This window comes from Buteo buteo, chromosome 4, assembly GCF_964188355.1.
Source record: "Buteo buteo chromosome 4, bButBut1.hap1.1, whole genome shotgun sequence".
In the NCBI taxonomy this organism is placed as follows: Eukaryota; Metazoa; Chordata; class Aves; order Accipitriformes; family Accipitridae; genus Buteo; species Buteo buteo.
In genome coordinates this window covers 69,196,460-69,222,741 of record NC_134174.1, presented here as the reverse complement: position 1 = coordinate 69,222,741, position 26,282 = coordinate 69,196,460, and positions in this window count along the sequence as shown.

The window sequence follows — 26,282 nt, the reverse complement described above, 5'->3', positions numbered from 1 at the left end:
GGTGCCCTTGATGCTGAAGGGGCAAAAGGCTGTTTCCTCCAGCAGAGGCATTGCTGTTGTCCACTTTCCTGCAGGATTCAGACCCTTTCTGCTGCTGGAGCAGAAAAAAAGAGCTGTATTTTACTACAGGAGCAGACTTTATAGTCTTGGATAAAGGAGCACCAGACCATGCAGGACAGAGAATTCATAGCTCTTGCAGTGTTAGTGCCCGGTGACATTCTGCCACTAGAAGACTGTCAAAAGCAAGACAGAGGAAACTTCCAGAAGTAGTTCAGCCTTTAAGTAGATTTCTCCTTCAACCCACGCCCGGAGGGCTTTGCTCAACAAACTGCGATGAACAAAACCCTCGGGGCTGGTTGAAGGGCAGGTGAAGTGCATTTACTGCCTAACCTCTGCTCTTTCGAGTTGTCTTATGTGTAGGAAAATAGCCACATTGCAAATGCAAAATATGGTTTTTATCAGACTAGATACTTAAAAACAAAGACCTTTTATTTTTTTTTATAATCTCAGGTCAGAAAGGAAGTAATTCCTTCATATAGAAAAATAACCCCATGAATAAAACCAAAACCCAGAAGATACCCTAGCTTATGGCAGAAATGTTGGGCATAGATGAAGAGCTAATACAGAATTTACCATTAGACTTTCGTTGGTACCAAGATTTTTCTTCCAGCACCTTGTCTAATTTTGAGTCCAGATTGACTCTGGCTTTTCATCTCCTCCCTTCCCTCTCCAGACACCACTTTATTTTTGAAAAAGGAATCTCACAATTTAGGCACATGCCATTGCTGTGGCAAGGATGGTGGTGGTGGCACCAGTAGCCTTGCTGGTGCTCACTGGTGTGTGCGTGCTGTACCTGCCGGGCATGGTGCATGACCGTGCGTTTGAAGCAAATCCCCTGTTCCTCCTGGGGTTTGCTTTGCAAAGCAGGGTTCATGTTGTAGGGCAGTGTTGGAGAGCTGGAGCTGCGCGCCCTTTGGGTGAAGCTCACCCAGAAGATGCTCTCCAAGCGTGAACGGGTGTTCAGCCCCTGGGAGCAGGTCAGAGTTGGAAAGGTGTGTGGTGGGACACTGGTGGTAGACCCTCTCCTGCCTTGCTGCGCTACCTCCTAACGTAGGCATCACCACTGCTCTTCCCCATGTCTCCCTTCCCTGAAGGGCAATATGTATACATATTTTACATCACTGGATAAATAATCAAGACTGCACTTTGGACCAAAAAGGACCCTTTATTTCCTTTGCTTCTGGCTGCGTTTCTGTTCTGTTTCTATGGAAACAGGAGAATTGGCAAAGGCTATGAGAAAGTCCCCACCGTCGCTGTTTCACAGCGCTGGTTTTGTTTTTGCTGATGCGGTGTTTGTTTCTGTAGGACCTCACTAGCAACATACAGCTGCTGGCTGGGAGAGCCATTTAACAGGCAGCAGGATCCATCCTGCCCTGAGAGGCTTCTGTGCAAAGCTCCCCAGCTTTGGCTGTGATGGGATACAGCTTTGGGTCTGAGACATTAGTGAGCTCGAAAGTCCTGTATGGCTTTGGTATTGTGGTAACAGGATTGGAAAATATGTTGTCAGAGCTCTGGAAAAAATGCCCCTCTTTAGATAAGAGCTATCCTCTTGCAACACTTAATGCTGCCAAAATGGTGATGTTAGTTTGATCCAACAGGTCTTCTCCTTTAACTTTCAAATGATACGAACTCAGTTTGTACCCCAGCCTGTTCATGTAAATGTCCTTTTTCCCACCAGATTAGCAGTTCTTAGTGGAAATGGGAATCTAAAAATACTACTGGTTATTCCAATACCCTTTTTCTTTTTTTTTTTTTTTTTTCCCCCCCAAACATTAAAGGGTTGGATGAGCAGGTCAGATGTCCATGGCAGAGTTGGCATCCAATCTGATTACAGTTTAGGTAGAAACTGAGTCATGCACAGAACTGAAATAATACTTTGAATTCTGTGAGTGTTCCCTTTGCACCTTGCTAGAAGCTGTTGTTGAAAAACAGAGAAAACACCATAATGGATAACTTAACAGTAATGTTCATTTTCCTCTTTTGCACAATATAATTTCCCCTAAAACTAAGGATTTCCCTGCCCCCCACAAACATATTCACAAAATCTACAGCCATAAAAAGACTGTTATGGTGCAGCTGAAGAACTTCACGACTGCCCATTTCTGTGGAATGGAGGACTAGTGGTTTTGGTTAATGAAAGAGAAAATACAGCAGGGTGAATTAGCTGCTCTGCTGCTTGCACTACCCGAGAGCCTGAGCTTCAGTGTTAGTCGGTACCCAAAACCAGGTGAAAGAACAAACACCATGACTGACCTCAGGTTTGCAAAACAACAACAAAAAAGCTTTGCAGTGTATGTGATGTTTGAATTTGCTAGAACAAATGAATTTCAGTGAACTTGTAATTGAATTGTTGATTGGAGGATGTGTGGCTGACATATCCAATATAAATACAATGTTTTAAAGGGCTTCATGTACCACCTTGAATTCTTTGGGACTTTTTTTTTTATGCCAGACATATTGGGTGTAATGCATGATATTCTCATAGTGTTATCTTTATTCTCAGAGGCCAGCTGACCTTTACTCCCCTTCCCCTGAGTATGCGATGGAATTAATTGTCTTAAATCAGTATATAAGTTCATTTGAAGTTTCCAAGCCTATTCAAAATTCAGGTGTATGAAGGTAAACAAATGGAGCCAATAAAGCCAAATTCTGGAGAAAAGATAAAATTATTTGTGCAATTAAACTTTCTTTCTGAGTATAGCTAACATATAATAAATGATTTGTTGTTGTAAATGTACATGTCAGATATCTGTTTTTCCTCCTCAGTTTTCTCTAGCTAAGCATGTGTTACACGTTCTTCCTGCAGTCTGATACAGTCTCATTTTCACTTTGTTGTAAGATACGCTTGCAAGGTGGAGGCCTCTGATGGCTCTCTGATGCTCTGCCTATAATTCATCCCTTTATCCCCGAGAAACACGTCCCGGGTGTATCTTGCCTGGTACCACGTCGTGCCCTGCTGCTGGTAAGACCCAGAGGGAGCAGGCAGTGACCCCCCGGCTCTTTGCCACCCACCCTCCACTCCTGCTGAGGACTCTGCAGTTGAAGTCCAGCCTCCCTGAGAGCTAAAGAGGGCTCAGGCTCTGAAAACAGAGCTTAAACAGATGTGTGCCTGCTCAGGGAGGCACAGGGAAACCAATCTGATGATCCAGCAGAACGTTTTTCACTCTCTTTCTGTTGTAGCATATCTGAGAACTGTGCATTGGAAACCTTACTGCTTAGCACCTAGAAGTCTTCATGCTAAGGTTCATGGTCTAAGACTGCAAAAACTGTTAATTATAATACAAGATATAGTATCATAACCCCTCTTGTGGTTGAGTCAAACAATTATAACAACTGAACATTTTATACTTCAGTTATGAGAGGAATGTTTTTAAACCATGCAATTAAACCATAGCTGCCAGGTAATCAGAAAGGCATTCCAATAAAGAGCTGCTTTAGTATCAAGACACAGAAGTAAAGGAATAAAAACATCTCCTTGGATATTTTTTTTTTATTAATCTTGGATCTGTTATTTGGATCATTTATTCTTCTTAATAACTGCTACTTTGATTACAAAGGTTACTTGGTCCTTTGGCTCAGTAATGCACTGGTGGATGGCACTTACAGGGTATAAATTAGATACAGTATTATCCCCTTCTCTAGTGAATCTGGGGTTTTTTGGTTTTTTTTGTTTGTTTGTTTTGGTTTTTTTTAGTAGATTTCTCTGTGTTGTTTATTCTTTAGTGACTAATGCTGAAATTGGAAACCTTCACTCCTAGTGTCAATGTACAGCTGTTGGTTGAAATCTACTGGTTCTGAATACAAATGGTCACTAACCACTTAGTCATTGATTTGCATGTGCAAACATTGATTTCCATATTAATGTAATGTTGATGTACTAGAGCAAGCTATGGATTTTTGATGATTGATGTAAGTTGTAATTATTCAGAACAGATGATCGGCTGTGTGGCTAGAAAATGCAGATTGTTTTTGCGTGTAATTTCTTGAGTCATATTGTCAGGTGCTTTTATGAAGATGCTCTCAGGAAATGAGTCAAATACAAAGATAATAATTATGATCATAATATTTTGGTCTAAATATTAAAGGAAGCCTCATTAAAGGAATGCGGAGGCTGTTTTTTAGGGTGGCTTGACTTCAGGAAAGCCGAACCTATCAGAATAAAAACTTTTCTGCAAGACCCTTGATTATACTTCCAAAATATTTAAAAACAAAACAGTGCTAAACTGATGCTTATAGCACCAAAAGGGCAAATGGTTCAATTTGTGGCATGTACCTGGAGGGTAAAGGTACCCTAACACCGCAGTGCCTGAGGTGCTAAGATCTTGCTTCTGACTCTAACTTCTGAACCCCTGTTCTCCAAAGCAATGGCTGACCCAAGCATTCATTTTCACTTTTTATTGCTTGTCCAGCTTTCGTTGCAGAGTGGTAAAACTGAAAACAAGTGTGCTTTATGCATCCTCTGCCGACCGTGGGTGGGCACCGGCTCCTGCCCGCTCCCCCGAAGCAGCCAGCTCCAGCCGCTGAGCTGCCGGGGCTGGGATTTGGGGGCTGTAAGCTTTTCACCTCTCTTTGCAGTTTCCATTTCCAGCTTTGATCTCTGAGATTGTTAGGAAAATACTCTTTGTTATATGTTTGTTCAGTGCCAAGAGAAACAGGATTCCCATCCCAACGAGCTTTTAAAAAATACTTCCAGTGCTTCTGTAAAACAAATGCTTTTATTACTGCTCATAATATCCCTCAAAAGCCCTGGCTGGAGACAGTATCTATTCCTTCGAAGTAATAACACAATTTTGCTTTTAGCTTTTTAAGATGAAGCAATTTTTGTGGAATTTCTGCTTAAAACCACTGCAGTCTGCAGCAGCCACGAGCTGAAGTACCACCATATTCCCTTTCCCAGAACTTTGCTGGGGAGCGTTTCAGGTTGCTTGGCTTGATAGGGTTTTTCTTCCTAAGGATGGAAGAACAAGATCTGAATTTTGAGTTGGTTTTTAAACCTACCTGGCATAACCCAAATAAAAGACGGTCACACATCATAGACACTTCCTAAAGGGGTTTTGTTGTCAGAGCATCTTAACCCCTGTGTGCTAATCTGCTGGGTGGGCACTCTTGCGGGTTTGGACAGAGGATGCTCCGAGGAGGAGCGTTCCGTGTTGGTATTCCTTGAGCGCTGCTCTGAATGACCAGCACGGCTGTGGAGCGGCGTGTAGGCACGTCTGACTTGCTCAGACCAGACTGGTGTGAGCGTGCCTCTACCCAAAACTGGAAAAGCCCCCACCACTGTGATAACCAGCTTTGGAGCACGCCTGGGCTCGGCTCTAACATGTCCCCAAAACTTGTGGTTTGATGGGATTTGTTGCTGGCCAGCTTGCTTGACGTTAACCTCAATCTGAAATGGACTGTAAAGGCACATCTAAAGTCCTTTTTCCACCATTTGGTCTGTGGAAATATAGTGAGAGGAGGTTATGCCTAGAAGATTCAGAGATCATTTGTGTGCATTGGAAAACAGCTTATATACTTTGGGTGATTACAAAATATCCTACTTTAAAAAACCCACTTAATTTTCTATTCTGAATGTGTATTGTTGTTTTATAAAATCCAGGAGTTCTTGATATTTATAAAATACTTAACTGAAAATTCACTGCTACTTCATAGTTGGTCTCTCATTAGTGAACAAACCGTTTCTCTTCAGGAGAGACCAGGAAATTCCTCCTACATCTCACCAGACTGCCGCAGCAGAACATATCCAGGCATAGAGAGGTGCTGTACAGGATGTACTTTAATTATAAGATCATTTCATTAACGGCTTAAGATGTTCTCCACAAACCTATGACTAACTTGTACGCAAAGCATTTTTTCTGGGGACAGTTGTTAGTGATTGTCATGGGCTTCAGATAGAGAAGATAATTATATTAGGATAATGTATTGATTTCCTTGCTAATCACAGGCAATTTGCTGTGGTTTTAATAACTATGACTTGTCATTTCAGACCCAATGAAGTAATGTAGAGGAACAGATAAGAACTTTATCTTGTAATTCAATATATCCCATGCCTATTATCTTCCTTTGTGGTAAGATTTGTGTAATGTGAAGTATTACAGCTCAAATGGAAGATTCCATGAAGCTATTAGAATTAATTTCCATAAACAGCTTTGTACTGAGCTTTTTGGGGAAAAAAATCCTGGAAGAATATGAACAAAATATTTTCTGGTCCAGATTTCAACCAACATTTCTGAGTGGTCCTTTAATAATAATTTTCTACTTCTAATTGTGGCCTCTGTAAAGAGCGTTGTATGGATTTACATGAGAAACACACAACTGTTCCTTATTCTATTGATCTCACAGGCAATATCACACAAACACACATGGAGAGACAACATTTTTCCTGGTTAAGTCTTAACATGGCTAGTCTGCAGGAAGGTGGATGAAGAAAAAGCAAGGAAATGGAGAGAAGAAATAAGAATTATTTAAAAATAATAATACTAAAACATGGAGGTAAATGAGACCTCTTTACTTAGCACTAAAGGTACCTAAAAGCCTAAGCCTGGTTTTTAAATGCCACTGGATACCAGCTAGGGGATACCAAAAATTAAAATATTTATAGCTTTCTGTTGATGTTATTTTCCTTTTAACAAACTATAGGTATGCTAAATGATTTGTGTTAATTATGATGCTTTGTATGAAAAGGACATTCTCTATTCAAGGCTACCAAATATTTCGGAAAGACTCAAATGAAACTTTGACATTTTCTGCATAAGCCCAATAGAGAGAAGGAGTGTATAATGCCAATTTCTTCTAGTGTTAAAAAAAAAATAAATTTCCTAATTACCGAGATGTCTGCAGTGTACATATGTGACATGTCTCTGCAGTCAAAAATCGTCAAGGCTGAGAGACCTTGCTCAGGCTGGGTAATTCTGGCCAATGGGCACCCCAAGGAATAAGAAACCACACACTGTATTAAAATGACCTGATGTAATTAAAAAAAAAATAAATCTATTCTTTTAGGTCGATAATCAGTGTTTTATGGATTAAGAGCTGGTGATAAGAGGAGAAACCTTGGGTTTATGTGCAACTTGTTTCAAAATTCTAATACTATGCTTAAAATTAGCCAGTTTGTGGGGTAGGAAACCATTTAGCACATCCTCCTCTCTCTCCTCAAAAGAGCCATCAATTCATCAGCCTCTTCTGAATTTATCAGTGTGATTCCCGGAGCGCGCAGGCAGTAGGCGGAGATGGGAACGGTGGAGCGGTGTCCATCCTGCACAGGCTCAGCTCCCGCTGGCCGACTGGCAGAGGATGGCACCGGCCGCGGTCCCCTTCACGTCTCTTGGCTTCATCGTAGGGTTGTGCTCGCTGCAAACCCCACGGCTTCTCCCATACCGTGGGCTAAACTGTTATTTGCTTTAAGAAGTTTGAATATGCAAATGCAAAATCAAAAGGTAATTTTGCTTTCTCAAATAGCACAGATATTGTCACGCCAGTCCTTACTTTAACTGCAGTGAAGAAATGACATTCAGTACAGATGAAATGCGGTAAATAAAATAGATATATAACTGTTCCGCAGGTCCTAACTCAAAAGAAATCACAGGTCATTATCTTTCCCTGTTGAGTTACAATAGTCTTAACAGCCCTACAACATATTATTGTTAGCCTGTTATTCTGTTAGCTCTCGTAATGACCCTTAGCTTTTGCTGATGCTTGCAAGAATACTTCCCCCCCCCCCCCCCCCCGTGCTTTTGGCAGGAAACTATTCCTCTGCAGTGCAAGAGGGCCATTTCCTGGGTTTTTTTTTCACTTTTTCTGTTCTCTTCTTGCAATATAGTATGTATGAGCTAAAACCAGCACAAGCCGTCACGCTCTGTGCCAGTGACCTGCGTCGGCACTGCACCATAAACCTTGCACCCGCTTTTACCGACCCCTTGTCTTGGGGATGTCTCCTGCCCAGGGAGTCAATAAATGTGCATCCCTGTCTGTTCAAAGGGGAGCAGGGGCTGTGCAGGAGGGGATTTCATGCCTTTTTCATGACAGAGCGTGCAAAATCCTCAATTTGGGGAGAGCAGGTCTGGGTGCACTGGACCTGCTCCTCCGACAGTGCCGGCTGATGCTCCTGGTGCAGAGAGTGCGCTCATGCAGTTTGGACTGATGGTGTTGGTGTCCCAACATAAAGAATTATATGGTGTGAAGAATGGAGGAGGATTGGGCTGGGAAAATTTTGCTGTTTGCTTTACTGCGTGTGGTACCAATGGGATCAGGTTTAGTCCCTTTCTCTAACAGGCAGGCATAGAGTTTGAGTTAGTAGAAAGCAGTACCTTTCAGAAATGGATTAAATATGGAAAACAAGGGGGCAAAGTTAATTTAAAAGGAACCTGGTGAACTTTATAATGATTTAGAAAGGCGTTCTCATTTGCTATAAATAGAAAACAGTAGAAAAAAATCGTAATATGCATTTTCCAATCATGAGATGTAAAACACAATTCTGCAAATACCTAAGGAAAAACTGTGTCAGTTTTGGATTAGTGGGTAATGATACAATTGTTAATAAAAGTGTGCTTTGTGTGGCTGCACGTAAGATTTTCAGCAAAATATTCCTGTGGGTATTTTTATGCATATTGAACATGGAAGAAAACACAGATTTTTTTTTTCTTTTTTTTTCATAAAAACCCATTTGGTCCAGTAACGTTCAGTGGATGTTGCTATGAGGAACAAATATAATTATTTTGAATGCTATCACTGAAAAGCCCCTAACCGGCTAAATTTGCATATGACACGGTACCCACTAGAAGTAATTTTGCATGTACTTATCAGACAATTAGGTTATTCTTGTGCTAAGCCAAACCAATATTAGGAGAATAAACTTTTAAGTAATATTAAAACTGTCAATAATGTGCTAGTTATAGCCTCTGTGTCTGGTATCCTTTCAGTTCAAGTCGTGTGCAAATATAAAGGCTATAATAATTCCTGAAGAATTATTTTTGTACAATTTGTTCTAGCTTATAGGTTGGCTAATTTTCATCCTAGAACAGCTGTGGCCCACTATGAATTTTCCCAAACATATTTTTCAAATTAGAGCTTAAAAAATGCACTGCACGTAAATCTAGTTTGCATATTTCTTTGAATAATGTAGTAAGCCACTTAATTATACATACATACAGATAACATACCTAAATATAGAAGCCCTCCTCTGGAGGTTTATGTTGGGAAACTCACAAAATGTGAGGTGCCACTGAAAACAGTTACTCCTTACCTGAGGGTCTGCCCTGGAAATGATCGGATATTCCCATTTCGAAAGTAGGACCTTTGAAGGTTCCAGGAATACACCTGTAATCAGGTAGTTCTTGCAGGAATTCAGGTCCTCCTCACATTAGACCAGATGAAAGTCCCATTAATCCATCCCATTGATGGGACTTGTATGGACCATTTTCTGAGTTTTGGGGCACTGGAGCACTCCCAGCACCACAGCCTTGCTCCCCCATCCCATCCCCATCCCAGCTCCCGCTCCCTGCTCAAACCTTTTTTTTTTCTTCTTTCTGTGCACAAAGGCACAGTAAGAAAATGGTACATTATTTCACACGGCCAAGGTTTCTGTCAATGTCTATCCCAACTAGTTTGTCATTATTTCTGTGGCTTTACAAAATTCACTGATTGGAAAGGTGGGAGCCTAAATTTTGTTTAATGTTAACTCTCCTTGTATCTCCTGTGCTTTGAAACCTTGAATCCACCTTTTTGGAATGAAAAATAGCACTTTGACTTCCTCCAGTTTGCATTCTGTTACTTAAAGTCCCCATTCACCTCGCTTTTCTGTTCTGAAATGACATGGGGTAAGCACTGAGATGTCAGGAGTAATTGCTTTTTTGTTAATGTGTGCCTAGTTCTGTTGTTGAATAACTAAAAATTAAAATTCAAGCTTGCTTAGAGCACCAGGCTTCCAACTATCACAAAAAAACTCATTAAACTTGCATGCTACCAATTGAAACAGGTTTTGGCAGGGAATCGGAATTCCACATAAGTCTAATTTTTTTTCCTCCCTAAGTGTTAAAATTTATATGCAGTTTTACATTAGTGTGGAAGATGCCACAAGTAATATTGATGTTAGAAGCCAACCAGGAAGCAGGTTCTGCTGGTAATAAGAGTGAGTGGGTAGCCATTATATTACATATAATAAAATGCTGGCTTAGTGTGTAATTTAAAATGAATGAATCAGAGTCACCATTCAGAGTTAAACCTTCTGTTTTGGTTTGGTTTGATTTGACCTTTTGAAACCAGTTCTCCAGTTCTTAACCCAATGGGCGTTTTGTTCCTGGCACAGAGAGACAGCATTTTTTTTCTCATGAGCAAAATATGCCCTTAAATAAAGATTTCAAGTTTTCAAATGTAACTGAAATCCTGTCAATTTAAAAGCAAATTGGGAACCGCTTACTTTGAGAACATAAATTCACATTAGGCATTCTGGTATCTCTGTGGGTGTATTACTTGCTTTATAGACTGCAGGTATGACTCAATCTCTTGTTTTCTGATTCAGACAGTTTTAGGTGACCCTACTGCAGGCTTGCAACTATCAAAACGATTAGTAGCAAACAAGGAACAAATTACCAAAATTAAGGTTTTTCAGAGATCATCTTTTAGTAAATCTAGAAATACATCGGATATATTTCTCATAATACGGACTCCTTTCTAGACAATATTGCTCAAATGAAGTGTCTGAGTTAGAAAACAGTTCATATTCGGTTTCTCTGGGACACATGTTTGGATGTCCTTCCTCAGTTTGAATTCCATATGTTACATTTTCAGACCTCTCCTCCCCGCGATACTATTCTGAGTTGTCACAGAGTGCCGCCTGACCTCTGCAATGTAATCTGGTCAATGCTGCTGAAAAAAAGCAAATGTTGTGCTTTTGCTCTCTCTTTGGTACGGACTTAGTGGTAAGTATCTGTAGCAATAACTGAAAGTAAGTTTTCTAATTCAGTCCCTGCAAAACCATCCTTACTCCTGTCCATCGTATCTGGGCATGACTAAGCCCCAGAATCAGGGCATGCCTTTCCTTTCCTATTTCAAATCCCATAACCGAATCCTCCTGTCAAGAAGATTTAATGGGGAGCTTGTATCTTGTAAACTGTAAGGCCACAGTTGAGGCAAATTTCTTATATCCATAAAATCTCAGTATATCATTGCTATAGAGAGATTTCTGCTTAAAGCAACTTCTCCCGTCCATCACACCTCGTTGCACCAGCCCTCTGTTTGGATCCGGCATTGCACCTTGCAGCCTGGGGAGAAGCACTGGCTCCTCTCCCTCATCTGGTCCCTGGGGATGTGGGGAATGACCCGGAGGCTGTCGGCTCACGCGGCCCTTTGGGGACGAGGATCACGGGATCAGGCCAGCGTCACCTGGAGGCAGTGGAGCCCGGGTTTGTTACGGAGCACAACTTTCTCTGTCAAAATATATGGAACAGCTGCTCGATCTGGGTGGTGAAAGCACAGCAACTAATGAGAAATATGGCATTAAAAAAAAAAAAAAAAAGAGAGAGAGAGAAGTCAGTCCCATTACTGGGTCGGGTCCTAGCCCGTGTAAATCCATTATCCTCAGCGAACTGCATCGATCTGCACCTGCTTGGGATGTGGCTTCCTGCAGCTTTATTTGTTTCTTCTCCTCTTGATGGTATTGGATTCTTCTCCCTAGGATGAGATTCAGATGGCTGTATCCCACAAATGCGGCGTAAGTCAGCCCAGTCCTTTGAAGGAGACAGTATGTGTAAAATTATTTATTGAGAGTAAAACATCGACACACTACTTCAAACAAATCTGTTAATCTACAAATCAAGCAAACAACTCTGAGAATTAGCTGCTTTATTATAAAATGAGGTATTTAGCCATTTATTATTTACAAATAATTAGGGAGACAAATTGCTTCTTAATCAGTTCAACTGCAAGTACTTTTCAAAGTAATTTTTTTTTTTTGCCAGCAGATCCTGAATCATGTGAATTTTTCACTTATTCCCTCTCCCACCTTGTGTAAGACTTTATTTTCTGGGTGCTCTCGAGAAAAGAATGAGGTTATATGAGCTCTGATACCAGTTGGAGACAAAGCCCCAGGACTCTTCCCTCGGTTCATCCTCCTTTGCTCTGACTCATCGTTGTGAGAGTTTGATGAGGATTTATTTTGATATATCAGTTCTTTTTGAAGGATGTGGGTTGTCTATTTTGCAGGTGCTAGAGATTAGCATAGTAATTAGCAGTCTCATGAGTTCAAATTATATAGAGATGTATATAGTGACTTTAAGTATTAAGTCCAAGTAACTAATTAGCAGGAAAGATCCTTCCTCTGGCCAGGAGCAGAGGCTGAGGAGGAGCTTGGCTCTGCAGACCGGCAGAGCCGAGGGCACGGCAGGCTCCAGCAGCGTTTGAGCTACCCCCGCGAGCGTTTTGCGGGGATGACGGGTGCCGAGCCTCCCCTTCCTCGAGCAGGGGAGGTGGGCAGCACTGCTCGCTGTCCCTCTCGCGCCTGGTAAACTCTGCGTGGTCGTCGCGGAGGGGTATGGGCTCCACCGGCTGCTTTGCCTTTTCTTGCATCTCGCCGTCTCTCTCCCTTTTGGACTCTGTAGGGACCTTGAAGGGCAAAAAGCAGCGTGACTGGATTTGCCACACGGGAGAAGAGTCATGTACTGTAAAAGGAGAGGACAAATAGTAAGATATCAAGTTTTTGTAAAACAATACTTGGGCGGGTTTTCGTAAAGGAAAAGTTTTCCCCTAAAGGGCTCGCCTGCCTGCTTGCTAGCAGCTAAACAGGGGGGTGGCTTTGTGCTCCCCCCTGGAGCAGAGAGGGGTAGAGGTAGTGAAAAGTGGGAGAAAACCTGCAAGCGAGAAGGTGTGCAGTTTGGGCTTTCTCCTTATGGAGGGTGATGGGTGAGGTGCGTGCGTGTGAGAGAGTGAGACACCCAGATTCACCTGCCGCTCTGCGGGATTGCCTCTGCGGGTTTCCATCCCAAGTTGCTCTCAGCTGCACAGACAGAGTGGCTGCTGTGCTTTTAATTGATGGTCTGAAAGAATCGAAGAAACAGAATCCATGGTGAGGATCTGAATGAACAGCCTGTGCTTTAGTAGTGCTTTGGGTAGCATCAGAGAACTGGTTGTTCAGTGTAAAGAGTTATTCCTCTAAGTATGAAAGCGTTTGAAATCGGCTGTCACTGTTTCTGATCCATTCTTGCCTACAGGAAAAGGAAAAAAAAAATTTCTTAGGCAGTAAAAAATGACATGAGGAAAATTACCATTTCTGGTATGGTTGATCTAATTTCCTACTAGAAAAAGGATCAGAACAGAGATAAAATGCACACCAACAGGGTACATGCAGTCTTGCCCGGGGGTAATCTGTTCAGCTGTTTCATCATACTGCGGTACATGAGGGCTGGATAACATTGTACAAATGAGATGATTTCTTCAAGAATATAAGTGCCATAATTTAGAAGTTGAAAAATTAAAAGTGTGAGAGCATGTAGTGCTAGTAAGAGTTACAGATGCATTTCAGCCCGGAGATTTGGTGTATTTGCTGGGGAGAGTTGCCTGTCTCCGGAGAATTTCCCGCGTGAGCCGAGCAGTTAATGCTCACCCGCACCCGGTGCTGGTGGTGAAATGGAGCAACGACTGACGTGTTTCTAATTTGCGTCCTTCCTTGCAAAGCTCGCTAATACATAGCTGCTAATAGTTAAAACTATGGTAGGCTGAGTTTCTGCCCTAACAGACAAATGCAATTTACTTCAAGTAAAGACAAATGACACACTTAGGGCATTAATATGTATGAATCACACCCACGTATGCCATATCTTGCTGTGTCTACCTTTTAAAATTAAAGCTGTGTTCGTGTTATAATACTCAAGTTGCACTTAGTGTTTGAAATCTTACTGTTTAAAGCTCATCCATCTTTACTGAGGCAAGTAGAGGTTTATAATGAGAGTTTTGGCTTACGTTTTGAAAGAATGCAAATTTGTGAAAAGTCTCTAATGAAATTACATGTAAAAAGTACAAAGGTGATAAAAACCTGTTGAAAAAAATCATATTACTAAGAATAAAATTGAGCTAAGTATGTTGATTTCTATGCAAAATTCTCAGTGTTTTTATATGTATACTACAAAATTTTCATTTATTTGTTAGACGCAACAGAGGGATCTGTTCTGGTATCAAGCCACTTCTCTGAAGTAGTTGATTCCAGGATTTGACACATCCTTTATGAACAGGATTACTGCGTATTCAGTCCGTGGACACCTATCAGAAAGGACATGGTCTCTACAGGGCCAGAGACCTGCTCGTGAGCACCGGTGGCTGCCCATCCATTCCTTGTTCACCCAGATTTTTGACTCCCCGTGTATTTATCTGCTCCTCATCCTGAACATTGTCTTTAAACATTTCAGGTGGAGCTGTGTGCTTCTAGCTCCCAGTGGGGTTATTCTTGGTTTCTGGACTCAGAATCCACTCCGTTTGCCCCGAAAGATATTTTTCAATTGAATTTATTCATTTACACAGGTAAACGTATGACTCAAAATGATCAAATAGTGCCTGTCAATGACCCAGTAATGAATTATTTTTCAAAGTTTACCCTTGAAATTTCCTTTTAGTGCCTTACAGTCAGAACTCTTTGAATGCCAGTTACTTTGGAAAGAGCTAATAAGTAAACCCACCCATTATTGATGCAACATATGGTCTACCAAGTCCCAGTGCTGGGAGAACTCATGCATCAACTTTTGTTCTTATTTAAAATATGTTTGAACCTTTAGTAGAGAGATGGGGAATAAGGAGAACTGCAAATGCAGAATCCCTCTGCAGCTTTAGCTATCTTCTGAAATTAGTCTTTATTTTGGTTTTGCCCCTCTCTTGTCTTTTAATAAAATATTTTGACTTTGTAATGTGCTTTCCTTCGGACAAATGCTTGGCATTCAGTGGTGCTCTGACTTCGACTGGAGGCATGTCAGAAAATCAGAAATCAGCCGAAGTTACTGCGGTGTCACAACGTGTGAACATCTCCCCCCTTGTCTCTGGCTGATAGTTCAGTGTATATTTAAACTTTCATCAACATAAAATCAGCATGATAAATTTGTAATAAACTGCATGTCATTAGCACATTTTAATTGTCAAGACTTTGTGAACAAAAGGCTTCTGAGCACAGACATATTTCAGCATTGTATTTACAAATTACAGCGAATATCCATAAATATTAGATCTTAATTTAAGGTCATGCAAAAGGGTTGTTTTTTTGGTTTGGTTTTTTTTTTTTTTATATGACAGAAAATCCTCTAATGCTTCACCTAAGCAGGAAGGCTGCGGTATGAACTCTCTCTCTTCCTCTCTGTTTTCCCTCTCTGGGCAGTTACTCTGGGTGGTCCAGATGTCTGGAGGGGATGCGCAGCCCCTGGTGCGAAGCGGGCAGGAGCAACTGCCCTGCTGATGTCCCAGCTCTCCTGGGACTGCTCCCTGCCTGCTCCCTGCCTGCTCCCTGCCTGCTCAGGCCAAGCAGGAGGTTGCCGGCAGCTGTTTTGGCTGCAGTGTCTAAAGAGAAGGACGGGCTGGCTGGGATGTTCCCCGGGAACAACCCTTACCTTTCACTTATTTTTTGGTCTGGACAGACACACAAATTTCCATTTCTATTTGTCCATAGCAGAATGCTGTTAGGAGCCCGTAATGATATGCCAAACCAACCCCTGAAAACTGGAAGCATCCATCTATTTGAAAATTGCTTTATAAAAGTTATCTTTTCGCCTTTTGTACCTCTCAGCCAGATCAAGCATATATACATGAAACATCTCAGTGAAATCAGAAGTAATGCAGTTGTTAATTAAATGGATGCTTTTATACCACAATACATCTGTTTGTGTAAGTCAAACATTTATTGAGTATCTATAATGGACAGAAATAAAGCTTGATTTAAGATACATAGGTTTACAAGTGAAAAAGATGGAGGGATCTTATACTTCAGACTATTATTTTGTTTGTTTTTCTCTGCTGCTTTCTAGAACTGGGACAATACAAGAACTGTCTTGGGCTATCGATTTGTAAAGTCATATCTAGAACCTAAGAAAAAAATAAATTGCAAAGACAATCAGGACTTTCTTGGCTGATGTCAGTAGAAGGTAAATCTTTCATGGTGTTACAAGGTTGTGACACCATCTCAACTGCTTTCAAAAAACCTGCACTTGCTTTTCCACATCAATAGTGGGAATCGAACCCAAGAGGTTTTGCCTTATAATTCAAGAACTTTTCCAGAAAACGCTTTGCCCCAAAGCTCAGGGTGTGTTTCACAAGCAGCATTTCTGGTGCTTCGTCTAGCTGTGCATGTCTCTTTTTTTGCACAGCTTTTTGGTGTTTCCTTCGGTTTTATTTTGCAAAACTAATGTGTGAAAGCGCACTGGGAGACCCTCAGAGGTGGAGGTGCCCATCAGAGCCCTCAACCTCTGCCTGCTGCACCACTCTCTGCAGAAGCACTTGGCTCCTGCTCCACGGCCCATGTCCTGTCTCTCCAGGAAAACCCTTCTCTGACAAGTGACCTTTATTGGCTTGCCCATCAATATACAAACAGGCATTTAATTCCCCCTTATTTATCCTGAACAAATGGCCTGCTTTCGGCCCATTGACACTCATTCATTATCCGGAAGAGGTTCATTATCCAGGATCAACCTGTTGATTTCAGTGAGAGAAAAAAATACAACTCTCTCCGTGAGAGACTGTAATTTTAAAGATGCTGCTTTCAGCGTCAATGATCAAGTCCTGCTTACACTTCTTAGTATGGAAATATCAGGAGATAGACTCAGGGATAACAGCAGAAGCAAAGTGACAGTAAGAAGAAAGGGTTTATTTGGAGTTGTTTTTCACTATTACTGTTAAATGTGGGATATAGACATGTGTAAGAGCAGCCTGACCAAGTCCCCTTCCCACCTGGCAGGTTTCTCAGTCCTCCACAGTGGGCAGAGTTAGGAGGGGGCTGGGAGCTCAGAGGATTGCACCTTATCTCGAAGGAGAGTATCCCGTCTGAGACCAGGCTGCAGCTTTTGTGATCTCATGTGAATGTAAAACCAGATGAAAACCAGTTCTCCAGAGCTGCAGCTTCCAGCAGACATAAGGACAAGGCTTAGCACCTTTATTATCAGGGCTATACGTAAAAAAAACCTGTCTGAAGTTATAATGGCTATCTTTTCACAAATTTCTACAGCATCTCATTTTTCTATGCTTTTCTCTTTCTGAAAGCCTCATTAGGACCTCGACTTTCCACAGCACGCAGAGCAGAGAGAAAGCATAAGAACCTAAGTCTGCTGCCTGTTAGCATCGCCTGCCGGAGGACTGACCTTGCTGGCATGCTCCGGGTGAGGTGGGCGACTGCCTGCGACCCTCCGTGTAACGTGCTGGCAGAGGCAGGAATGTGGGGGACAGGTACCTCAGCCTTTACAAGGGAAATATAAACTTTGTTTGAATTTGGTCCTAATTCAGGAACAGACCGATTGAGTATCGTGAAGTTCACTAATGGAGATACTTTCTGAAAATTCAGCGAGTGAGGCCAGTAGCATGCATCTTAAATAAGATTAAACTCGTTATTTCTCTTACAGATGCAAATGTGAAGTATGTTATCTAACTTAGACTCTGAATTTTAAATCTCTCATGTCTGACATTTAAGTATATGTCCTCTCCCTTTTTGAGACTACATTATTCTCATATTATAGATTTATGACAAAAAGACATCTCCTATATACTTGATAGCTGCTTTGCATATTATGCTGTTGAATGTTGGAATAGATGAATAGATTTAATAAGAAGCTGAATGTATCACCATAAAAGAGCCAAGTTATGACAGCTGAAGAGCACAGTAAAATTGGAAGAGTGCGGTGTGAAGGGGCTTATCATCTGCTAAAGATGGATTGGAAATGGAGTTGTAGACACACACGTGCAGGTATACACACAGACACACATGCACAAACTACCCCTGCTTTTCTGGAGAACAAAGCACCCAGATAGTAATCATCACAACAGCTGGTACTTTGCCTTGATAATATTGACCATTTGATTGGAAAACAGCTCTTTGTTTTCAGTTAGGGAGAAATAAGAAATTAATCTGGTCAAAAGTAAAGCATATTGAAAAGCTGACACTGTGCTTTGAGATTTGGGCTTACGGGATATTTAAAACGCGATTATTCCTTCCCAAATCTTCAGGCTGATATTGAATGCATTGCCCATTGACTTCAAGGAAAAGAGGGTAGGTCCCCAGTAGACGTCCAGCATTTTATGTAATTAATGATCAATGTTTTATTAAAAATGTAAGTCAGTGTAATGAAAATAAATACAGCTGGTGCTTGGATAACAAAAAAGTTCAAATAATTAATTGTTATTGCGAAGTGTGGATCTTGAATTACCAAAGTATGTCAGCACTCTCTTGTTTCATATTAGTACTGTGTTTGTACTGATTTCAGCATTTACATAAAATCTGGCAGGTCATTAATTCCCTTTCTGTGTGGGACCTTCTGCACAGCTGGCAATAGAGTTCAGCCATCAGGGACAAGAAGGAGCTGCGGTGTACCTGGAAGCATCCTGCCCGATGCAGGAGCAGTTCCTGACACCCCGCCTGGGGCCAAGAGTTACCTTGATTGTTTTCCTGCTTTGCTCTCCAAATAAACAAACAGTAAAATTATATCATGGTTTAGGCTGGCCCAACATGAAATCTGTTTACTTTTCTTGCAGAAACAAAACAACAAATGTTGTTGTATTTTTTTCTCTTTTGCAGCATTTTAAGAAAAGAGGCAAATCAACAAAAAGGAAATTCTAAACTTAAGAACCACCAAAAAATACCAACAACAAAACCCCTGCAGCTTTCCCATGCTTATTTCTTATTAATCCATTTGTTATTCAATTGTTGACTCTAAACCAAGATGTGTGTTTTATATCTGGGTTCAAACATTTCCTCTGCCTGAGGTATGTGACTGCATTTCTTCTACATCAACTCTGTGCATCCCTCCAAAAGGGGGAGTTTGTGGAGAATTTGTCTGGCTGCTGCCACAGAGAGCACGGGGGCTTTGTTACAGCACTTGTGCAGGGATGGGACACTCCATTTCCTGCCCGAGCCAATATTCAAGTATATGTCTTCAAAGATAACAGCTCACATTGATCCAAGCACACCTGGATTTTCTCTATGCAAAGGTAAGCCTATGCAGTAAAGGCACTTTGCCTCTCCTCGTCCTCCTCCGTGCTGCAGAGCCAGGAGGTGGTGGATTATGTGCACAAATGCCTCTGTGTTTTCCTGAGCTCTGTGAATTTTTCCTTACAAGAAAACCAGGATTTTTTCCACTTCCATCTTTGTGAAGCAGCAAGGTCAGGTTTTCTTTTCATCCAGTGTATTCAGGAAAGAGGCATGTGGTGCTGTGCCTGGAGCATCTGGGTTTCTCCAACCTGATTGTTGATTCAGTTCCACTTGCACAACTTGCCATGGAAGAGAAGCATATGGCCATTTTCTTCCTCATTATACACTTGGTCCAGGTCGGATCCGTTAGGATTCTTTAGTTTTTCTACAGACAGAAGGAAACCATGCTATTGCAGAGAGAGGTAGCATCAGCAGGATGTGATGGAGATTATGCTGATCCTTAAAGCAAACAAATCACATTTTGAAGATTCAGATACACGCTTTCAGGTGCCTCTAACTCAAAGCTTATAGAGAAGAGATTGCCCTGAGCTCCATCAGGGCTGAAATAAACCCTAAATAGTCCTTACAACATGCCAGAAGAGATACCTGTGAAAGGATGGAGTGCAGCGGTGCCGTGCACAGAGGAACTCTGCTTAGTGCTTCATTGTCATTTTTTCCCTCAAAATTAGAGATGACAGATGCTGTTCCTTAAATAGGATTTGTTTTTTCCGCACACTTGTTTTGTTGAAGGCAATCAAGCCAAGAGGTTTGTTAGAGTGTGTTTTGGCACGGTTTGCTGTGGGGCTCTCCGTGTGCCTCTCGGGAAGGCGTTATGATGTGCATGAGAAAGCAGTCTCAGAGAGCTTTTTGCTCATGCCATAATGTTTAATTCCCAGTTTGGGCACCGCTCTGTGCTGAACTTAGAAATTGCTCTAAAGCCAGACTGAGGTGATGGTGTGCTGCAAGGTGATTGTGCACTTTTTGACTTTACATTAGTCTGAGTTTTTTGCTGGAGAAGTAAGAATTTAAAGAATTTGAAGAGTATAATGTGGATGTTGAGGGATTTTGAACTGCCCACGTTGTGACTGATTGTAGGTTCACTGTCAGGTCATGCATTCATGGGGTATTTCGTTGATGTCAATGGAATTGCAAGGACATAAAACTGCTGTGACAGGAGACTGAAGCCCTTTGTAAAGATGAGTGATCTTCACCAAAAAACTGGTACATCTGCGTGAAAACTCTATCCAGCTTGGTCTGTTTCCTTTTTCTTTTAAAATACAATTAGAAGTGACTTTTTGTTGTGCCCCAAATTGAAGGTTTCAAGAAATATCTTGTTCTGGTGGGGGTTAAAGCCCTGACCTTTTTATGCCACCTGGAAGATGGGGAAGGAGTAGTTTTGGTCTGGGTGGTGGGAGAGGTGGGTGGTGATGAGCGGTTGCACACCCACACTGTGGTGACAGTGGGATGTACCACGTGGAGCAGCGCTTGGAAAATGGTGGAAAATCACAGAATCATTTAGGTTGGAAAAGACCTTTAAGATCTTGGTCCTATTGGGCTGCTGATAGGCAGGTTAAGGCATGGACTCAGAGCTGGTCTCCACTCTGGTTTGAGAACCATTTTCCAGCAAAAGCCTCATAGAGCTGATGTGTTTCTATGAAAAGTTTTCACTTTGATGCATAAGCGTTTTCTGATGGAAAAAGCACTTTGTGGGAAAATTCTTGATGAGAAATACTTTGCAGTGTTATTGAATTCCTCCCTTAGAGCTCTCGTTCCTAGCCAGCTGGTCTCCATCGTCAGTATTCAGCCATTCCTCTGAAACAGTATATGACATTTTCAAAGATAAAAAGAAAATTTAACCCACTTGTAGTTTAATTGAGAGCTGGGCAAAGTATAATGTCACAAGTCATGACATGCAAATGAGGGTCTATACCTGAGCCTTCGTAGAGTGATGTTTGCTCTATCTTTGCTAATGGGCATGCTATTAAAAGAAAAGCTAAATGTGGGGGGTAGAGGCAAGGGGAGCCTCCAATCACCCATGTCTCCTCTGGGTGTGAAAGGTTGTGTGCCCTTTCCTGGGCTCCCCTTTCTGCCCGGTGCGGGATATGGAGGGGACAAGGTGATTTCGTGGTCCCAAAGGAGTCACCCGGGGCCAGCTGGGTCCAATGAATGGCTCTGGTCACTGCCAAAGGGTGTTCCTGAGGGGACACAAATTGAGGCAGCTTCACTTTTTGGAGCAGCATCAGCAAAATTTTAAAATACTCTTTGTTGTGAGCGTAGCGATGCAGCGTACTGTGCACAGGCAGGAATAGAGGATGGGGGGTAGCTTAAAATCTCTGGGTGGTAGGGGGAAGCGTTAATAAAACAGAACCATTTTACTAAAGAATGTTTTCCAACCAATTCTCTGTTCTGTGGAGAAAAACTGTTTCCCACTGAAGCTCGTTTGTAGTCATGAGTTGGGGCTTAAGGATTTTTAACCTTTTTGTCACATCACTCCAGCCTGCAATGAAAGTCTCACCCCGGAGGCAAAACCGCCATTGCATTAAGGTGAGTGTATTAATCCCGAGAAATAACCAGTCCCCACAGGCTACAACGTGGTGGCATCTGCTCAGCAAACCAATCTAAATTCTTCCTGTTTTTTGATGGGTGTGAGACCAGGATCACCAACTTGCCTTGTGGGAGAGGAAAGTGGAATGAAGGTCCTTATATTAAATCAAATCCTACTTAATGATTGCACATTTTGATTAAAAAAACCCAACCAGCGCTTCCATAAGCTGTGTGGCAGCCATAAAATCGTACACTTAAGATGTAATTGTACAATGAGTAGATGTTTCATTTACATGAAAGGCAAACAACTGAAATCCGACCCCTGGTCTTCATGTTTGATTAACATTAAAAGAGGCACCTTGGGGTTTGCGATGGAGCCGGCCGGAGCGTGGGGAGCGTGCTGCAGCTGCATTCCCGATGAGCAAAATGCAGAGCACTCCTGCGGAAGAGGAAAGCAGTAAATACCTTTCCTGTGACAGGTGGGTAGCTGTCTTCAACTCAGAATAAGTAAATGCAGACAGAAACCTTACTTTTTGTGCCTGTGGTGATCCCAGTAAAATGAAATTATATATTCCCATCATAAATATTATTGTTTCAAAGCTATTTCTGCTTTAGGGCTACTTCATTCTGCTTCCCCTTCCCACTGGAGTCCATTATAGATAACCTTATTTGTGTATGTATTTTTGGTTTCCTAGCAGTGAAGCACCTCGAGAATAAAAGGAACAAACGAGCAAAATGAACAGAAGTTCAAAACAAAGCTGGTACTCTGAAGGGAAGCTGAGCTGCTCTGACTGTTTAGCATTCATGCTATTTATTCCCCAGTTTGCTGTGGTGGCTGCCTAAGACTTCCTGAATCATGGAATTAGTCAAATGGTTCTTGAAAGTTGGTTACTGCATTGTAATGGCCTTCTATTTTAGTTTACCACAAGAGTTCTCCTGTATAAGATGCTGGCTGAAGGATACATGCACATCCAGGTGAAATCAGATTCATATGTCAACACTGACGTTCTCCGGAGGGTTTGGGGAAATACTGTACAGTGTTACACAGCCAGGGATGCACAACGCTGCAAATACGGTAGCTGCAAAAGCAGAGACCGCTTCCCAGCCGGCGATAAAAGAATTAGGGAAAACATCAACAACTTAGAAAATCAGAGGTTACAGAAGTCTTGGACTTTCAAAGAAGCACGGGATCCAACGAGGGGCCTGGAAATACTTCTATTTACCGGTTGCACAGTGCAGTGAACAGCTTTCACTCTGCGCTGAGCTTGTATCGGCTCTCGGTTATTTGAACAGCTTGGGCTTACCGGCTGTGTGAGGGTGTCCAGAAATCAGTATGTACGTAAAACCCATGCAGGGCTTGGACCTGGCCTGCCCTGCAGCGAGGCGAGGAGGGCTGGAGGGCAACACCTCCTGTTCGGGCTTTCAAGCCCAGCTTTGTCCAGCAAAGCTTCTGCTGCACTGCTGGGGGTGCAGGCAGGAGCTTCAGGGTGTTTGATTTGCACACTTCAGTGCTGAATGCTTTTGTTCCTATCCTAAACCATGCTGGGAATTTTCCATTAGAAACCTCAGCTTAAAAATCCTCCATTGAAATATGGAGACACTTTATTTTAGGGCATTACTTGCTTTCTGACAAGAGCTCCTCTAATAAATGATAAACAAAACCCCACCACTTAAATCTCTTAAGAAATTCCTGTTTAATTAGAGGTGCTTTTGGGATTCCTTATTGTTCAGCTGTGTGAGTGCATTAAGTAATTTGCACTATTTTGTTATATTTACGATACAACAAATAACATGACCTATAAAGCATCCTTTCTATCTGCAAATATTATACAAGTGACAGGCTGTGTTCAGGAGAAGTAATGAGATGTAGTTAGAGGGGAAAAAAGCCTCATTCAGAAGCGAGCCCATAAACTTTTCAACAGGCTTTAATAAAACATAACGCTAGCTTCTTGCTGCACCTATCACTCTTAAAACTGTTAAATCTCTATGGGCAGTTTAGCATTTGTCTAAGGGATCGCCTGAGCCTCCACAATACCCCCCCAAATGTGCAAAGAATCACCAATTCCAGCAATTCGCTTCCACGAAAGCTGTTCACTTCTGATGTTAACGAGCAGGGCATGCTATTTGGGTAGGAAATGGAGGTGTCGAGGCAGCAGAAAGACGAGCAATTTGGGCAGCAGAGCTTGCTCGGGGTGCTGGCGCTGGGAGCCGGGGGGGGCAGGCGGGCAGGGGTGCCTGGCTGTGCTCCCCGTCCTGCCCACAGCCGCCCTCAGCCGCCTTCACCAATTCCTCCTCTTTTCCTCTCGTTTCCATAGCTTGCAGGAGAAGCCAGAACTGGTTCAGCGAGGGCCAAGGAAAGAGCAGGCTCACCGGCGGTGCCTCCCCTGCAAAACATAACATGTGGGTATGATATAGTTCCCCTGAATTTGATGAGTTTGTCTAAATTTGCTCCCTACGCTGCTCTGTAATTATTTCTCCAAATAGTATTGGTTTACATCATCTCCTTTTCAGAGCTCGGTCTGACTGTATTCCTGTAACCTTTGAATTACAAAATATTTCAGTGTTTCTACATAAGCACATAAACTGAAATCCTACTCCTGCAATTAATCTGGGAAACATTTCCTTTGACCTTTAGGAGTACAGATGGCAGATAAATACTTTTCTATTCCTGAGTATTGTCAGAGAAAGTTTTCTTCTCCTTCCTTCACCCCCCTCTTCCCTCCTCTGCAAAACCCCCTCAACCCAAACATGAGTTTTATTCTGTGAATGCAGGCTGGTCTCTTGGTCGTCGCCAGGACCTTCTGCACAGCACCGGTGCTGTCGGCAGCACTCGTGGGCAGGGACGCGGGAACTCCCAGCCCCGGCTCCGACCCGCTGCTCCTGCCATTCCCTGCAGGAACAGGCACTTCCTCGGGAGCCCTGACCAGGCTGAGTTTTGCTGGCTTACAGAAACTTGTTTGTTGTGTTCTTGATTTGCTGCCTTTCTCGTGTGGAAGAGGAATTTGGTTACCTGACTTTTTTATACCTGTATAGTTCAATATAAGCAGTTTCTAAAAGCTTTGTTCATGCTTTTGGGTCTGGCTGCCTGATTTACGCTCCCTTGGAGTCACTCCAGAAGCCAACATGTGCCGTCAGGTACTGGCGTTTTGGCATAAGGTTTTGCAAGGGTATAAATCAGTGGCAAAGTGCCCTTGGAAGACGCTTGACTGTCTTCTCCAATGCAGTAAGAGCTCCATTTGAGATGGATGTTTTATATGAGGAAATACACTGAAACCCCAGCAAAGTTGGCATTTAATATCCCGCTTAGTTTTCCCAAAGGTTTTCTGATGGATTTATGAATTCACCCCTTACAATATGGCAGTGAATACCAAGGTGATCTGCAGTGAATTGCCAATGTTCAGTTCTGGAACTCACTTTAGTAAAACCCCGAAGCCTGTCCTTAGATGACCGAAATAGCTCGAACTTTCCCTGTACACCTGGCTGTTGTGCTGTGGCTTGTGCTGGAGAGGCTGCCCGTCTGTCGGGGTAATGAGAGTGCTGCAAGTGTGACCTCGCCTCGAATTTGAACTTTAAGCTGTGTTTTTTGAAAGGCCTGTGTATTTTGAAGTTATAGATTATTCTCTAAAAATTGCAGAGTACCGACATGGTTTCTCTTGCCTCCCGGTAACTTAAAACAATGCAATTTACTACATTATGCTCTATGATACTCACACAGAAGCCAACCACTTTTGATGACGTCCTTTGGAGAACACTTTACTGTACTCTGTGGTTTATTTGTAATGTGAGCTGCAGTTTTCTGACAAAGCTTGGGGAGCGCAGCCGGTTGTTTGCTCCCCAGGGGGGGCTGAGAGATGCCGTGAGGGCAGAGGGTCCCGTTCCCGGTGGTGCAGGTGCCCGCGGGGGGACGGACGGGCTGCGGGGCAGAAACAGCCCAAGCGACTGTGGCTGGTGCTGCAGAAAATGTCGGTGGGGTGGGAGAGCAGCTGTTTGGAGAGAAGCGGCCGTGCTGGAAAGCTGTGATGTTCTTTAGGGTGAGGGTGTCAAATGTGATTTGCCTTTTGGAGGTGATATTCTGAAGTGAATCATGCAAACTCAATTTCCCACGTATAATTTTCAGACTTTGTTAGAGTCCTAAAAGGATGAAGAAAAGGCAGCAAACCGAGAGGAAGGAGTGTAGTAGAAGATACTGGATCCTAAATTTTAACTGGCTTTATTTACTAGGGTTTTTTTCTTGCTATGGACCAGTTTTCCTCCTGTCTAAATTTCTTCCCAAGTTTCTGAATATTATGATAGATAATATGGTTTGTATTTTCACCTAATTCACAGAATCAGAAGAAATGGTTTTTATCAGATCATTCTATGGAACAAGTCTACATCAAATAGAAGAGATTTCACTTCTATAAGAACTATAAAAAGCACCCTGTGCCAGGGTTTCCATAGAGGGTTTTTTTGTATGGTACAAACTGTATTACATATTTTAATTTCTTCTCTTTCTGCCACAGAGTTGTAGAATCACTGGGAGAGTCTGTTTTAAGCAGTTGGC